Source organism: Acanthopagrus latus, chromosome 17 (genome assembly GCF_904848185.1).
Source record: "Acanthopagrus latus isolate v.2019 chromosome 17, fAcaLat1.1, whole genome shotgun sequence".
Lineage (NCBI taxonomy): Eukaryota > Metazoa > Chordata > Actinopteri > Spariformes > Sparidae > Acanthopagrus > Acanthopagrus latus.
This window is the reverse complement of record NC_051055.1, coordinates 942242-947182: the sequence shown is the minus strand read 5'-3', so window position 1 is coordinate 947182 and position 4941 is coordinate 942242. Positions and strand designations below refer to the sequence as shown.

The window sequence follows — 4941 nt, the reverse complement described above, 5'->3', positions numbered from 1 at the left end:
TTTTTTTTTTTACCCCTCTGCACTAAGCCAGTTGCTAGGGCACACAAGATTGTTTACATTTTCAGATGATAAAGAAGCTCTCTTCTTCTGGACGGCAAGAGAAAAGCAAGAGAAAACAACCTTTCACAGTGGACAGACGTTGCAGTTGTGGCCAAGTACTTCTGTGCATAGCGGCCAGCCTGCTGTGTGGGGCTGCATGTTTGGACCACCACTCTAATGGACAGGCTCTGCTCTGTATCGACGCACACTGTTCTCAATTGAGTCTTCTTCCTGTTCAGAATCAGACTAAGATGAAGCAGCCAATAGGGTTAACTTTTTATTTGGTGGCTCTGAGGTTTTTTCTTCTATAGGTTTCCCTGCAATAACCATCTGTTCCTTGCCTAAGTTGGTGACTAAGGCCCACACCTCACTCTTCTCAGCTCTGGGTATACACTTGAGGTCCTTGAATCTAGGATCCAGTGCAGTAGCAATCGTCAGATATGCAATGTTGGCATTTCCCTTGCGTGTCTCCAGGTCTTTTCTGAATGTAGTCTTGAACTTGGCCACGTAAGCAGGGTCATCATCTGAGCTTTCCATCACCCGGGAGAGATGGCAAAAAGCAGGCAGAGCCACAGAGCATGAGATATTTTTCTCCTCCCAAAAGTTCAGTCAAATACCTGCAACAGAAAATCAACTCCACTATAGTCAAAATAAATTAAACTGCATTCACTTGTACACAAAAAATATCCTCTACATATTCATGCTGCATTTACACATTTACACTATTTTTCTCTTACATGCACTCAGACAGGATAGTGAGAAATATTATGTAAAACATACCTGCAAGGCTCCAGTAGCATTTCCAACCTCTGCAGTTTCTCCATTCCAGCTGTAGTTGGCATGACAATCTTGGTGTTTGTGGTGAGGACGTCCCTCAGTGGCTGTTCGTCTCTGCAGATGCTTTTTTATCATGTCTATAGAGTTGAATTCCATCTGGTTGGAACATCTTGCATAAGCGACTCCTTCTTCTGTCCATGTTCAACTTGTTGTTGTCTAATTATGCTGCACTTGCTGGACTGTGTTTAAAGTGTCCCACGACTTTTCTGCACTTGGCCAGGACATTGTCAAACGCACTGTTATGCATTGATTCTGGGACAGAACGCCGAGACTGTGCGCGAAACAGGGGAGGTGATCAAAAGGCAGTTGTCTTGCAGCAGCGATCATATTTCGTGCACTATGTGTGCTAACTGTGGTGACTTTATTTGACAAATTCCACTGCTGTGCAACTTCAGTAAAGTGTCCTGCGTACGATTCAGCATAATGTCTCTCGTCTGTTTTCATCACACTGCCGTGACTGCCTCAGAGAACTGTCACATAGGATGTGATTCTCATTTGCGCTGCGATTCGTTCATGATTCACGAACCTACTGCACACAGAGAACTGACGCTGAGGACGTGATTCTCATTCAGGTACTGTGCTGAAAATGGCGCTGTGTCACTCACCCAGGGCAGAGGAGATGATTCACATTCAGTAACCGTACTGCTAAAATTAGCGCTGTGTTGCTAACATCCGTGTAGCATCATCTTAAGTGATTTTACTGCACAGTAAAAGCCACGTTCGCGAACATGATTCTCAGCAGTTCCCATCAATCAAGTTCGCGAACGTTATTCACGTACACATTGTTTCAGTGACAGCGCGAACGTGATTCACGTCCTCAGCAGGTCGTTCGCGAACGAGGGACGCTAGGACGTGAATCACGTTCGCGCTCTGATTCATTCATGATTCGCGAACCTCCTGCAAGCAGAAAACTGACGCTGAGGACGTGATTCTCGTTCATGCACTGTGCTGAAAATGGCGCTGTGTCTCTCACTCAGCCAGGGCAGAGGAGATGATTCACGTTCAGTGACCGTAAAATTAGCACTGTGTTGCTAACATCCGTGTAGCATCATGTTAAGTGATTTTACTGTGCATGTATACCACTCAGAGCAGCGCTGCGTCTCCCGCGAATGATTGCGCACCGTCCATCAGTAAGTGAACATGAACCTCAGGGCTGAATTATTAACTGAATGACGGATCGTTTGGCTGCTTATCAGTTCAGGGAGTTGGAGAGCACTGAACAATTCAGTGAACAAATCTTTTGAACGAATCATTTTACTGAAGATAAAGAGATTCAGTTCAGTAAAAAGAACTGCCGTCCCCATCACTATATTCTTCGTGTGATGGTGTGCCTTGAGGGCATCTCATCCCTGCCGTCATTAGTTGCGATTCTCAGAATGTTTCTCAGACCGACGTCTTCCACAACACTAATGGGCCATCAGTCTGTAGCTATCAGCTTCACTATGGCATTTGTTAGCTTCTCATGCCTTTGTTTATCTATACTTCTCCCACACGCTGCATCTAACTTGGTCTGCCAAAGCCTCCCTCCACTGTTCGTTTTGTTAAATGATTTGCTGGTATCAACATAGACGGATTACAGCATGGGCAAAGTGGGCGTGTGCCCAAAGCCCCAGAGCCAATAGGGGCCCTGGGCCTTCAGAGCTGTTTTTTTTTTTTTTTTTTTTTTGGTACAATTTCCCCCCAAAAATGAATAAATATTGGAATGAACATGATTTTGAAAATGTAGTATGATAATAAAATCATTTGAATGTTTTAGAAATTATAAGATTAAATCAGTGATGTGTGATGACACAATGACGTATGTCAGTATGGGGTTGCTGCCCACTTCAAACGTAACGCGATTTCCCACTCATAACCATAACGTTTGTGGGGACATGAAAATCTTTATTGTAATAACTTATCACAAATGTAATAACATGATGAATAATGTTTGTGGTGATTGTATTACCATGGGTGCAAAATCCAGCTGCTGACTCTCTGCCATCACACAACGGATCCCCCGCCCGCCATCTCTCTCTCTCTTAAGTGTTTTATGGGACATAGCCTAAATATCTAGTTTAAACAGATTTATTTCTCTGCATAAGCAAAATGCTTCTTGTTAATGAGGATCATCTCTCTTTCTCACTGCTGTCCGCGGTGCTGAACCAAAGAAGCCCTGAGGCATCACTACCTGCCAAGTCTATTGATTTCCCCCCTCCACTCAAAAATGTGTTTTTCATATTGTTCCTACTCTTGAATGTTTGAGTTTCACGCTTTTGGGGTGCCATATTTCACATGTCTTGATTCTGGAATTTTTAATGATGGCCTACTTATATATTAAACTGTATCAGTCACCTTATTATTCAAAGAAAAGTATTTATAGGCTACACCTTGAAACATGTCTAGTTCCAGAAGAGCCGGAACTCCAACACTACCCCATAAGTGGTCATTTTGACCGCTAGATTTAAACTCTATACCAATTGAGTGATGAATGTATTCATTGTGTCATGATGTTTTTTTAAAAAAACAAACAAACAAACAAACAAAACACGAAATAACACCAACATGTATATTCTAACAAGTTCAATTATACATTTATCAATATTCATTGTCACACACAGTAAATCGTAATTATTGCATATTTGCACACAATTTTAATAGAGAAAACTCAGAACAAGGAAATAAACGTATTTGATTATGAAACATCACAAATTGATTACTTGATTGTGATAATGTTCAAAGTTATTATTATTATTATTATTATTATTATTATTATTATTATTATTATTATTCAGTAGTAGGTCAGTGGTATTAGTAGGTGTACAAACAAGCAAACTACAACCACCATGACCATTATTCATTGTATTATTACATTTGTGGGAAGTTATTGTAATAAAGATTTTCACGTCCCCGCAAATGTAATAGATATAGTTATTACGTTTGTGGGAATTCGCGTGTGACGTTTGTAGTAGGCAACCGCTATTACGTTTGTGGAAAATGTATTACATTTGTGGCTTTATTACATTAAATGCTGCAGATTTTAATTATGTTTGTAGTTTATCACGTTTGGGGACATTATTATTATTGGCGTGCATTACAGCGCCTTGGCATACGCACTGTTTGCGTGTGTAGGCAGGGGCCGGTGGCGAGTTTGTGTCCAGGGCCCGTGGCTATGATAATCCGTCTATGGGTATCAACTGTGTGTTTTGCATTTAGGTGATATTTTAGACTGGAAGTACTCTGGTGATATGAAAATTCAACTTGGCAGTGGCTACAAATTACTTTGGTTCCGCCATCTGGAAGAACTTTGAAATGAAAATGGCCATGTAAAAGTTCCATACCCTTCTCCGTGTGTATGTTCATCCACCAATTCTTTTCTTTTCCAGTTCTGCAGCAGTCAGCGACGTACTTTTACAAAATAAAAGCCTATGTGCAACAGACTTTTACAATAATAAAAGAAATAATAAAACAGTGATGGGGACAAAATTGTCCAAAATTGTCCATTTCAAAACATGCTGGGGACAGTGTAAAGGAAACCTCGGCTCCAAGAGGTTGTTATGCCGTAACTCAACCATTCATATGCAGCAGCCTTGTCATACAACATACAATCAAAAACTAAAGCTAAGAAAAGGGAAAGTTTGAAACCTGCTGGTTTGCAAAAGCGTCCGCATTGATTCAGGCAGTTGGTTTACTGAGCTGGTAACACTGACACCCTATTCATATACTATGAGATGGATGGAAGATTTCCATGTTGCCACAAGCACGTTTTTACTTAATGAGACACCAGGACACAGAGTTATACACGTGTGAGTTGAATAACAAGTTCTTTGACATGACACTTTATGTTGAGCCGCCTGGGATCAGGTATGCCCTGCATCCTTTTTTCGAGTAGGCAGCTGGAGACATTTAGAGTATGTTGTGGTCTCTTAGGCTGGGTCAGCCATAAAGCTTGGTTGTAATTAAATCTGTCCAGCCCAGGCAATAGAGCATTTTACAGTGATAAGTGTACCCTGACACTATTCTTGTGTAAATATATGGACAGAACCACAGAGAGCACAGTCAAAGTAGGACTTTCACAAACACAAC

General features: G+C 41.3%; 1 long non-coding RNA gene across 1 annotated transcript; it reads right to left on the bottom strand.

Annotated features, from left to right (window-relative positions):
• On the bottom strand, positions 1–1633 carry LOC119006437. The gene is made up of 2 exons (XR_005070789.1): positions 820–1633; positions 1–656 (listed from the first exon to the last, which is right to left on the bottom strand). It is a non-coding gene; the product is annotated as an uncharacterized LOC119006437 (long non-coding RNA).
• Positions 1634–4941: the final 3308 nt, after the last annotated feature.